This window comes from Rattus rattus, chromosome 1 (assembly GCF_011064425.1).
Source record: "Rattus rattus isolate New Zealand chromosome 1, Rrattus_CSIRO_v1, whole genome shotgun sequence".
Taxonomy (NCBI): Eukaryota; Metazoa; Chordata; class Mammalia; order Rodentia; family Muridae; genus Rattus; species Rattus rattus.
In genome coordinates this window covers 211,600,518-211,613,888 of record NC_046154.1, presented here as the reverse complement: position 1 = coordinate 211,613,888, position 13,371 = coordinate 211,600,518, and positions in this window count along the sequence as shown.

Here is a 13,371-nt window from a genome sequence, read left to right as displayed (position 1 = left end):
TGCAGGTGTGTGAGTGTGTGGGCATGTGTGCACACATGTGTACACGTGTATGCGTGTGTAAAACCTTTCCATTGTTTGAATTCACTTTTACCATAAGCATGTATTAAGGGCATGATGGTTTTTCAGGGCTGAGGGCTGAACCCAGACCTGTGTTCATGCTAGACAAGGGCTCTATGCCCAAGCTGGACTCTGAGCCCCATTTCACTTTATTAAAAAACATCAGTGAGCATGTTCTTGGGTTCCTCCCTGGACAAACTGGGTCTAAAGCTCTGGGGATAAAAAGCAGGAGTTTATGCTTCAAAAAAGAAATGGCAGCAGCGTGTTCAGTACAGCACGGATTGTAATCCCACCACTCGGGTGGTCAAGGAAGGAGGACTGCCCCAGGTTCGAGCTAGCCTGGTCTATGTGGCAAGTTCCAGGTAGCCAGGGCTACAAAGTGAGGCCTTGGCTCAAAACCAAACAACACCCCCCCCAAAAAAACAAACAAACGGGGAGATGGTGGGGCTGGAGGGATGGCCAGGTCATGGGAGCTTGCAACCATAAACTCCAGGTCCCAGGGACCCAACATCCACCTGTGGCCCTCACGGACACCAGATGTGCAAGTGTACACAGACATAAATGCAGGCAAAAAACACAACACACATAATATAATTAAAAATTAACGGGGGTTGGGGATTTAGCTCAGTGATAGAGTGCTTGCCTAGGAAGCGCAAGGCCCTGGGTTCGGTCCCCAGCTCCGAAAAAAAGAACCAAAAAAAAAAAAAAAAAAAATTAACATACAACTACAACCATAATAACAGGGACTTGACGGATGACTCTGTGATTCCTGAGAGCCCCATATAGAGCACCCACAGGGTGGCTCAAAACCATTAATTCCAGCTCCATGGGGTCCACCTCTCTGTTCTGTGGGCTGCAGTATTCATATGGTAACATAATGCAACACAGGCCAATACACATAGGTGTAAGTAAACATCTCTTTCTGTTTTTGTTTTTTAAGCAAAAACTTCAAAAATGTCTGTCCCTGATAAGGATGGGGATGGAGGCGAGCCCAGCAAAGCTCGAAGTGCTGAACATAACGGAGAGATGGAGAGTTGAAGACACCGATGTGCTGCTGACCAGAGTGATGGAAGGAACAGCTCAGTACTGGATTACACTCCAGGGCCTAATCTAAATACCACCCTCAGCAGACATGCCGGAGAGGGAAGGAAAGGCTCTCCCTCAGAAGAATTCCAAAGATGCCAAGTGCTTTGCACAGATGCTCTGGTCCCCAAGGCTTAGATCTTGCTTCCCCTTCAGTCTTGGCTTTTGCTTCAAATGGATGGATGGATAGATAGATAGATAGATAGATAGATAGATAGATAGATAGATAGACAGATAGATAAAATGAACCACAGCATTAGAGGAGGGGTCGGGGAGATATTAGAGAGGAGAAACCTGTGATCCAGGGTGGTGTCAGTGGTGATGTACCATGTGGATTTGTGTGCTATGACAGGAGGTTCCACCTGACTTCTGTGTTCTTCTCTATCCAGAACCCACCTAGAATGATGAGCAAAATACCAGATGAATCCAAATCGAGAAATATTTTACCAGATACCTAGCCAGAATCTTCAAAACTGTTAAGGTCCCGATGAATTCTAAGGACTTCTAAGAAACTAAAGAGACAGGATGGCTCAGTGTGCTCGCCTCTGGATGGGATGCTGGTGCAGAAGGACTGTGAAATTCACATCAGTGTAGAGGCCGATCAATCACCGTCCTTCAGCAAAGTGCAGCAGAACCCCGGGGAGATCCACTGGGAGACTTCTGAGTAAGTCAGCCCATGGGGAGTTTGGGGATAAGCTTAGGTCTTATTTTATTTCAGAAATTTTCAGGTGGCCGGCGCTGACCTGCAAACCACTATATAGCGGAAGACAACTTTGACCTTCTGACCCCGTCTTTTCCTCCTGAATGCTGGGATTGTGGCATGCAGTACCACATGCATCATTCAGAGGTTTGAGGGCTTGAAGCCAGGTTTTGCACGCTAGGCAATCAGTCTACTAACTAAGCTACATTTCTAACCCTATTATTTTGGGGGGCTTATTGTTTTTGTTTTGATGCAGGGTCACATTCTGTGTAGTCATGCTGTCCTGGAACTCAGAGATTCTCCTGCCTCTACATCCTGCGAACTAGGATTAACGGTGTCTGCCCCGTCCCTAGCATCTTTATTCTTTAATTAAAAGTATTCATTAGTTCTTTGAGAGTTCCATTCAATGACTTTTGAACATATTCACCCTCTCCCAACTCCTCCCAGGCCCGGCCCAGGCCCTTCCCTGCCCACCACCTTTGTGCCCTTTCTTTGTGTCCAGCAGATCAAATACATCATGGATGCGTGGTCTACTACTGGCGCATGCTCGACCTACCGGTGGCAACACCCAAGGCTGGACTTCCATGCTTTATCTCCTTTCTTGGCCTCCAAACTACAGTCCTAACTAACGAGGAGTATTCTTCACTTTCCCTGTCAATTTTACCCCCCCCCATTCCCTTAGTTCTTGCTGTCATCAGCCATAATTAGATCAGTTTGATGTCCAGCACAAAGGACCTTCTCCAGCAGGAGAGTCAAAGGCCACCACAGCCAGATGTGGACATATGAAGAAAGATTTGACTCTTGTCGGTGACTGGCAGCTGGGAGAGCTGTACCAGGCTTCTATGGCTACAAGGATCTCCCACACCTCCTGAAAAGTAGCAGGCCGGTTTAATGTCCAAGATGCCTCAGGCAGAGACGCCTTCCTCTGCTATAGCTGTGGGCTCCAGGTAGAATGCCTCTGCTCCCTTCCTAGGGACTGGGCGGCAGCAGCAGAAAGGTGATAACATTTTTAGCAAGTTCTACCAGAAGTTCCAAAATATCCCCTTCTGGACGCGCTGTTCTAGAAACCTGCAGCAGAGATTCTACTCATAATTACTCTGTCATCAGTAAGACATGGGTTCTGCTGAAACAAAAAGACTCTGAAGATAGAAAGAGTGTGAACGTCATTCACTGTGTAACATCTACAGTCTACCCAGGCACTGGAGAGGTAACACCCACAGTTGTTTATCAGGGACACTGGAGAGGTAACACCCACAGCCTGGGGGGGCACTGGAGAGGTAACACCCACAGTCTATGGGGGACACTGGAGAGTTTCCTAATAGAATTTTTAGCGCCACTTGATGTGTGATGGGTACAAAGTGAATAAATACAGAAAATAAGGAATTACCCGAAAACAGCTAACACACTGTTCTGCTTGTCCCGACATAGGGAACAGGAGAGTCTGCTCACTCTGGTGCTTAATTAATATTCAGGTCATATGAAAATTTTGCAATGCAGGTATAATGAATGGCACGTGAGGGTTTTTTGTTTTTGTTTGTTTTTCTGTAGAGTGAGAACCATTTTGAGGTGTGCTATAGTTCCTAGAGAGGCATCCTGGGCTCCTAATTCTCCCTGTTCATGGTTCCTCTCTGAAAACCAAGCAGCTGTTTGCTGGCATCTCTCACCCTCTCCCCTTGAAGCATGTACTCCTGGCTAATTCCCCAGACTTAGTTCAAAGATTCTATCTGGGTGTGTTATCACATGCGCCTGAATCAGAACACTGAGCCAAATGGATCGAGAGTTCCAGACCGTCTTTGATGACACAGTGGAATGAGACACTGATTCATTAACACAGATATATAGAGTTGTTTTCCTACTGTGAACTCAAGGTTAGGAACGTGTGATAGATGATAGATAGATAGATAGATAGATAGATAGATAGACAGACAGACAGGCAGACAACAGATGGATGGATGGATGATAGACATGGTGAATAGATTAAAGTTAGATAGATAGATGGTAGTGGATTAGAGATAGATAGGTAGATGATAGATAGATGATAGATTTTATATATAGAGATGATATATATGTATATATATAACAAAGACATAAGAAGAGAAAGGTGAGAGCTATGAGTACTTTTGTCTCAGTTGTAGGAGGACATGAAGGCTCAGTAGAATGTGTCATTTCTGTTGGGGCTTCAAGGGTCATTTGGTAAGTAGGTGAAAGATCATAAAAACTAAAGGAAATAGTCCTGAACATTATATAATCATTCTAGTATTCTAGTCATGGTTAAAAGAAAGAAAATTATTCCTCCATTTTTTGTTTATTTGCTGTTACCATTGTAGTTGTGCATATATAGGAAATCATAGTGCCTACAGGGCTTGGTTTGGAACTCGCTCCTAAGGGTGTGGGGAGAGCACATGTGCATGTTTACCCTATACTCCTGCATCAGGCAAATACTGATAAAGTAGAGGATTACACAGCATCGTGACTGCCTGGGGTTTCTTTTTATAACAAATATATTAGGTATTCACTATTCCTGTGAATTCCCAACCCTAGATTTTGCTTTGTTTTGGTTTTGGGGGATTCTCTGTTTGTTTGCTTTCATGAGACAAGGTCTTACTGGCTGCCCAGGCTCTTCTCATACTCATGGTAATCCTACTGTCTTGGTGAAGCCATTGATTTTTTTTTAATAAAAAATTTAACAGAGGCATATTGAATCCATTAGATGTGATCTGCTGGCCACACTTTATAATATCAACCAGCTCAAGAACTGCATGGAGTTCAGCTGAGGCTGTGTGTGAGGCAAGATGCCATGGGAAAACTGACATTTACCAGCTAGAGGCCTTAGCAAGTGACTGATTTTCTAGCTTTCTGATTCCTCCTTTGCCTGAAGGAAACTGTCTGGGATCTCAACAGACTCGTTCCCAAGTACCCAACAACGGTGCCAGTAATGTGACTGTCCCTTGGCAGACATTTCTATTCTTTTCCACAATGCTTTGAAAAGCTTGCATTACAGATCTTTGATTTGTATGCCGACCACATTTTTATCTGGACATCGTTCTGTTACGGAGGCATGGAACCACACGGATGAAGTCGCATGCTGAGGAAGAGTAAAGGCAGGAAACAGTAGTCGAGCTTTAGGATAGAGCTGTCTCCCCATCGAGCAGGGACAAGAGCACAGGATGGCATTGCTGAGGCTAAACAGATCTGGCATTTGCGAGACATTCAAAGGCTTTCTTTTTATTCTAGAGCCTTGGGATTCTGAACAGCAGCCCTTCCGACATGTCATTTATCCTAGAGAAGTAAGTAGATTAGACAGTGAAACAGGAGATGCAGTCTGTCTCACCAAGTCCTAAATTGAATTTATAAATAAAAATAAGAGGAGGAGAACATCTTGGGCTCTACTGAGGAAATATTGAAAAAATGGGGGCTCCACTGACAGCTAATCTGACACGCAATTCTTCAGTCTTTTGTTCACTAAAAGCATCTCCAAATTTACATTTTAATATATTTGTTTTGGGGAATGTTTAATCTCCGACAAGAACAAAGGAATTATTTGAAAAGAATTATATGCAAAAATGAGTTGAATGGTTTGCTACATTTACAAGTCTTCTATGCAAGGCCGGTAGCCTGAATAGTGACAGTGACCTCATACCTATTCCCATTACTTCAGAGATACCACAGAGACCACACCTCAGCAGCCAGAGAGGAGAAAGTAAACTGTGCAGCGTGTTATCAAATCAGTATCCTAAGTTCATGAGCAAAATGAGGACGGAGGTTAAGATTTTAGTCTTTGCCATCCTGAGTTCCAACTTGACGACGACCACACAGTACTGGCCTCTTAAGAGAAATGCTCATGGGCTCTGCACCCTGATCAATACAGCTGTTTCCCTGTGTTGGGCAGATGCCTTGCAACTGTCTTAAGGACATGCGATCATAGGTAACCCAATCACAGAAAAACACACATGGTATGCACTCATTGATAAGTGGCTATTAGCCCAAATGCTTGAATTGCCCTAGATGCACAGAACACATGAAACTCAAGACGGATGATCAAAATGCGAATGCTTCACTCCTTCTTTAAAAGGGGAACAAGAATACCCTTGGGAGGGAATAGGGAGGCAAAGTTTAAAACACAGGCAGAAGGAACACCCATTCAGAGCCTGCCCCACATGTGGTCCATACATATACAGCCACCCAATTAGATAAGATGGATGAAGCACAGAAGTACAGGCTGACAGGAACTGGATGTAGATCTCTCCTAAGAGACACAGCCAGAATACAGCAAATACAGAGGCGAATGCCAGCAGCAAACCACTGAACTGAGAACAGGACCCCCGTTGGAGGAATCAGAGAAAGGACTGGAAGAGCTTGAAGGGGCTTGAGACCCCATATGAACAAGAATGCCAAGCAACCAGAGCTTCCAGGGACTAAGCCACTACCCAAAGACTATACATGGATTGACCCTGGGCTCCAACCTCATAGGTAGCAATGAATAGCCTAGTAAGAGCACCAGTGGAAGGGGAAGCCCTGGGTCCTGCCAAGACTGAACCCCCAGTGAACGTGATTGTTGGGGGGCAGGCGGTAATGGGGGGAGGATGGGGAGGGGAACACCCATATAGAGGGGGAGGGGGAGGGGTTAGGGGGATGTTGGCCCAGAAACCGGGAAAGGGAATGACAATCAAAATGTAAATAAGAAATACTCAAGTTAATAAAGATAAAAAAATAAATTAAAAAAAAGGTTGTGTAGCCAGGGCATGATGTACTATGAATATCTGTATCATATAATCATTATATATATGATTATTTGAATAATTAAATGTATTTATGGGACAGAATGTGATATTTCCATACATGCATATAGAAATGTACTGACCAAACCAGGTAATTAACATTTCCACTTCCAACTTAGCACTCTTCATGTTAGTAGCCTTGTAGGTCTTCCAGAGCTTTCTAAATTCCATAATAAATTGTTTTGGATTATAATTCTCAAAAAAAAAAAAAAGGACGTGTGATCATGTATAAAGGAGGAAAAGGCTGGGAGGCACTTACAACTTCCCTAGGAAATTTTAACCAAGGAGTGAATGTGTGAGCTTTAGAGGAATGCTTACAGCAACTAGTGACTTGAGAAAGTTTGGTCTGAAGCCACACTGTAGTAACAATAGCACCTGGTGAGATCCTCCAACCACCTGTGAGAAAAGGCCTGCGCCTGACTGAACGGCCTTCTTAAACATCTTTGTTGTCGTGACAGTCTCACTATGGAATCTTGGCTGGCCCAAACCCCCCAGTGTAGACCAGGCTGGCCCAAAACCCACTAATATAAACCAGGCTGGCCTCTGCCCACAGAATGCTAGGGTTTAAGGTGTGTGACACTACACACAACTACATTTTTTTTGCTGTTGTCTCAATGCTGGGGACTGAGTCCACAGCCTTACACGTGGCAGGAAGTCCTCTACCTTTAAGCTATAACAGCCCTGTGTTATTTGTTTTTACATGAATTCACGCCATCAAGTTTGTCTTCATCCACTACGCCATGTCACAGCCCCAAACTGCCTTCTCCCATTTCTGCGGTTCTCAGTCCTGCAGGGAGCCTTCTGTTTGCTGTGAAAGGTCAGTACAGACTCATACTAGTCAAAGTGCCGAGAATAAGGGGCTGTGACATGCTCGACCCTGCTCAGGACAAAGGAAACTCTAATTCCCAGTACTCCAAAAGGCAGTCCATAACATATCCAGAAATGAGCTCAACCTGGACTATGGGAGGAGTTCTAGCAATTAGATAAAAGCTAGGGTTCCTCAGGAACTTGTGACACTGGATCCCATCTGCCAGAAGGAATGATTTCCCTTACCTCTGGCAGAGGGACACATGGCTACCCATGGTGCCTCTCAGTGTTATCACAGCCCATGCTGGCCTCCAGGCTCCCTCAGCATCACCAGTACCTGTGATGCATTTCCAAGTCCATGCCAGCATCCTAGTCCCTCTGGCCTCCTCCCCTCCCCTAAACTCCCTCCAGCTCACAGGCCTCCCTCCCACAGCTACCCACAACGTATCCTTCCTATAACCCTTAGTCTTACTAATCTCCGCTCTTGTTATTCTTATCATCTATCTATCTATCTATCTATCTATCTATCTATCTATCTATCTATCTATCTATCTATCTATCTATCTACCAACCTATCATCTATCTACCTTGTATCTATCTATCTATCTATCTATCTATCTACCAACCTATCATCTATCTACCTTGTATCTATCTATCTATCTATCTATCTATCTATCTATCTACCAACCTATCATCTATCTACCTTGTATCTATCTATCTATCTATCTATCTATCTATCTATCTATCTATCTATCATCTACCTACCTACCTATTTTTCTATATCTTACACTCTCTTGCTACACTCTATTCTCTATCTCTGGTTAGTCTTCCTCCCATCACGGATAGCTCTGGGCATGCGCAGTCTGCTGGCCATATTCAGTCTGCTTCTTCCTCCCTCTGCTCTGAACTTTTCCAGATGTCTGTCTCTCTATTCAGTCTCTCTCTCTCTCTCTCTCTCTCTCTCTCTCTCTCTCTCTCTCTCTCCTACAATAAAAACCTTAACCATATTGTTATGGGGAGTCCACTAGAGATGATCACTCAGTCACAGTTTGTAGCCAGTTGAAAGTCCTTAGTCCAGCAGAGACTATACTCAGGTATCCTGATCTAGTGTAGCCCCATGCACTCAGAGCACTTCTTGGCATCTCACTTGGCAGCTACAGGGGTGCTTTGCAGAAGCAAGCTTTTGAACAGAAGCTAAGATAAGCAGTTATCTGGAAGTGGATCTGAACAAACAGGCAGCTTTAACAGAAGCTAGGATAAGTTAGTGTGACTTGGCCTCAGGTCCTACAATAGAGATTGGTAATTTTCCACAATATTATTCATTACAGAGATTAAATTTTAGTTAAACCTGAAATGGCCTCAGAAAGAATACAAAATGGAGGAAGCTGTCTTTCCCTGTCACAATATAATGGAGCAGTCATGATGGTGGTTTCTTTACTACACCCCCTTATATATAATTACCTCATCCAAGGCACAAGGAAATCTAAGCAGAGGGGGCAAGAACGTAAGAGCTAAAGGACAGAAGACATGATGTATGACATCTTCTGGGCTGCACCCATGAACTCACAGCAGCAGTGGCCACCTACTGACACAAGACTGTGCAGGTCACCCATCATGGATGACGAAAGGGCTCATAAGGGCCCACCCCTTCCAAAGGAGTAATAGACGCTTTGTGGCTGCTGGAAGATGAGAAGTCATATTCCTCAGTGATATAGACAGTGGTAAATTGCCTTTGCTCAAGGAAATAACTGCCTACCCATGCTCATAAAGACAACTCCAATCACATGCATTGGGCCACAGACACACAGACATGGATGTAAATGTGGGGGTACTTACTGGGAGAAGTAGGGTTTCTGCGTGAGGAGGAGGAGGATAATATAGGGAGGGGCGTTAGCAAAGGCCTACATCTGTAGATATAGATATTTGAAAGAACAAATACATTTTAAAAAATAAAACAAAATTTCCACCCATAACCTGTCACTTAGCATTTCCAGTTCTCCAGGAGAAGAGCTTTTCCTCAGGTTTTTTGTTTTGTTTTGTTTTGTTTGCATAATAAGAAAGTTTTATAAATGAGTAAGAGGAAACTCAACAACCCAGCTGAGGGCCTGAATAAGCAACTTCCAGAAAAAGAAACACAAATGGCTTTTAAAAATGAAAAAATGCTTAAACCAGATGATTGTTAGAGGGAAAAAATTAAAAGTTGAATAAGAATAGCAATCTGACTTGCAGCCTGGCTCGGCCATAAATAATATTTATGTGATATTAATACTCTAAACGTAACTTGCTCAGCAAAAAAGTAGGTGTGGAATGCTCCAGCTACAAACCTGTCTGTCACCTCTGTCACCTCTCAGACGCAGGGTTAGTTTCTACAGCGTGTCTGAGCACTCTGTGTTATTCAGGGGTGGTCTTCCTCCACCTTTGCGGGAACCTAAAGCCCACTTTAGTCTGATATCATAGCATCTGCTTCTGACCCAGTTTGTGTGTCTCCTGGCCCATGCTTTGAGCTGACGTGGCTTCCAGTTTGTGAAGGTAGGGATGCCAAGTAAAACACAGCCTGCCCAACTAGATGCAAATTCCAGGGACGAACACTTACTTTTAGGAGAATCAGGTCTGAAATAACACACAAGATTGTGCGCTCTCTCTCTCTCTCTCTCTCTCTCTCTCTCTCTCTCTCTCTCTCTCTCTCACACACACACACACACACACACACACACACACCCTTCATTGTTTCAAATTTAAAGTGAGCTAGATATCTAGATTTTTTTTAATATCTTTTTATTTTTTGAGTGTGTGTGTGCGCATGCATATGTGAGTGCATGTGTGTACATGTGTGTGTGTGTGTGTGTATGTGTGATCTGCATGCCTATTGTTTGCATCCTTCAGACAACAGAAGAGGGTGCTGGCTTCTCTGGAGCTGGAGTTACAGGCAGTTTTGAGCCTCTCACTGTGTGTATGGAAATTGGACTCAAGTTCCCTGGAAGGGTATCAAGTACTCTTATTGGCTGAGTCCTCTGTTAGATCTGGCAACTATAGGCACAGGTGACCATCCTTACCTTCCATTCCCTCACTGGGCTGTCTCTGATTCTCCAGGATTTGGGAAGACACAGAAAGGTTGCTCTAATGATATGACAACTTTTGAGTTGCATGGCGTCATCTGCCATAGGTGCCCTCTCCGAGTGTCACATGACCAAGGCCAATGAGGATGTTTTAGATGTTCTGATCTGAGACCTGGGTTGTGGTATACTCTTTGTTGAAGTCACTTTTAGACATCTGGATGGTTCTCTCTCTCTCTCTCTCTCTCTCTCTCTCTCTCTCTCTCTCTCTCTCTCTGTGTGTGTGTGTGTGTGTGTGTGTGTGTGTTGTGAAAGCTATCTTCTATTCACTCTGATCCACAGAAAACTCAGAGCTTCTCTGCTACAAGCTTGAAAATCCTGGCCCCACCTGAACCTTCTGCTCTATCAGTTTCCAGATGTCACTCGACGGGAACTCTTAGGGACACACTGGAGGGAGTCCCCGGGATTGCCTCATTTGACTCGTACTTGAGAGACATGCTCTCCTATCCAGTACTGAGGGCAGAGAGGGGAACACCGCACCAATGATTGTGTCTGAAGCAATGCCATTACTTGCTCCCTAGAGCCCCAGGAAATTCTCAGCCATCTCCTTCTGGAGAACCATTTCACCTGAAGTCCTGCAAGGATTGTGAAGAATCTCTATTTAGGATGTGAGGGTTCTTTCTGTCTATTGTTTCCAGCTTTGTAATTCTCACTGAATACCAGAGACATAAAAGCCTATTTTAACTGCCTATTACATAACTAAAAATGGTTCTATAATTATATTGTAAAGATTATAAAAGAGAAAAGTATGGGGGTAGGGGATGTCATAAACCAACATTTTCAGTTGTCATAACACAGAGGCAGGAGTGCCCCAAACTGACAGCTCACTAAACACATGCATAAGCACATGACTTACAAGCAAGGAAACAAACATCAGTGGCGAGGAACCAAATAACTGAAAATATTTGCCTTGCAAAAGTATTTGAAACTGAATGGAGGATCTTTTGTTACCATAAGCACTTTAGAGTTAGTTTTAACAATGTACTGTTCCGATTATAGTCAAACATTGAATGATAAATTCTGTCTGTCCCATGGATTAGTATACAGTCAATAAAAAGAACAAGGAAGGAGCTGGGACTGTAGCTTAGTAATAGAGCACCTATCAGCACGTGCGAGGCCTGGGTTCACCCCCACCCACCCCTACCCTAGAAGTGCTATGAAATGATGGCATTGACGTTCACACAGTATTTTACACTAATCAACTGTAGTCTGGACCTGCAGATGCATTTAATCTCGGTGTATTAGCTTCCTAGAACTTAGTGGCTGAGAACAAGAGGAAGCAACATAATTCCAGCCTTCACAAGGATTTCTCTCTGAGAGTACATTTGTATCTCTGTGTCCAAATCCTCCCCTTTAACTTTTAAAATCAATCCATTTATCTTGTGTATGTTGGGAGTTGGTGGGGCACATGTATGGAATGGAGGTCAGAGGACAAGGGATGAAAATCAGTTCTTTATCTTGTCAGATTCACCAGCAAGTGCTCTTAGCTGCTGGGCTGACTCTCTAGCCCAGACATCCCCTTTTAATAAGGATCCAGATAAAGCGTACCAGAGATGACCCTAAAAACTTGATTACTATTTTCGAAATCTTTATTTTGAAATTGAAAATTTGAGGAATTGAAAGTTATTGTGTTAACCCCTTTTGGGGTGGGAAGAGGGAGAATTTACCCCATAACACCATTCAAGAAGTCAAGGAAACAGGCAGTATTGTATGTGTAATCTTGCATATGAGAGTGCTGGAACACAGACAGAGGAATTCAGGAGTTCTCCCAAGGACACATTGGTCACATTGGAGTTGAAACCCAGGAAGTCTGACTCCCAAACCCTGAGTTCTTAACAACTAGATCCCACTTCTCCAGTAAGTGCACAAAGCAAGAAGCATGCGTACAGTGTGATGTTATTAGTGTGAAAAGAGATTGAGGTTTGGGGGAGCTGGAGAAATAACTCATACATGCAGGCAAAACTTCCGAACAAGTGCAACACACATAAGTAAATCTTAAACTGAACCAGGGATGAGAGGATGAGAGGCAGCTCTGTGGTAGAGCATTCCCCAAGCATAAACAAGGCCCTGGGTTCAATTCCTAGCACCAAACCAAACTAACTGCCCACAAATGGTTACTGAGTATTCAGAATGTGTCACGAGCTGCTCTGGGTGCTGAGGACAGGATCCTGTCCTTAAGGAAAGTTCATGGACCATGACTCTCTCCCCACAGGGGTCAGATCAGTTCACGCATACCCAAAGAATCAAATGCCAACACCTGGTTCAGATAAGACGTTCTGCAAGGTCGTCCGTTATCAACACAGCCTCTGCAAATACCCATTCCTCGTGCAGTGAGCAGCCCAAGGCCTCCTGTCAAACTTGTCCCTGGCTACCTTGTCTTCTCCAAACAGCATTCATTCTTCCAGGATCTCTGTTGTGGATACATAAACGAGAAACAAAGACAAGTAAACGAGACACAGCTCTCTCCTCAAACCGAATAAAAAAAAAATCCTAGAGCCAAATATGACTAAGTTTCCCAAGAAGACGAAGGCAAGTCACTCCAGATTCCATGTTCCCGTGTGGAAGCAGTTTCAGGAAGTTCTGTAGTCGCAGAACAAAGAGACTCATAAATTAATTTTAAAATGCATTGATAGGGTGGGTACATCAGAGAAGCGGGTGGCAGTCAGGCCAAATGCCTTAGGTGTAATCTGATAGCTTTGGTTTTAGCTCTTGAATGGAGCAAAACAGGGTTTGGCTATGTTAGTACCTTCAAAGTTTGTTGTTGTTTTTTTCAGGATGTTAATTCTGTTACAGAAGCAGACAGTGACTAGATCTTTGAGAGGCTAAATAACAA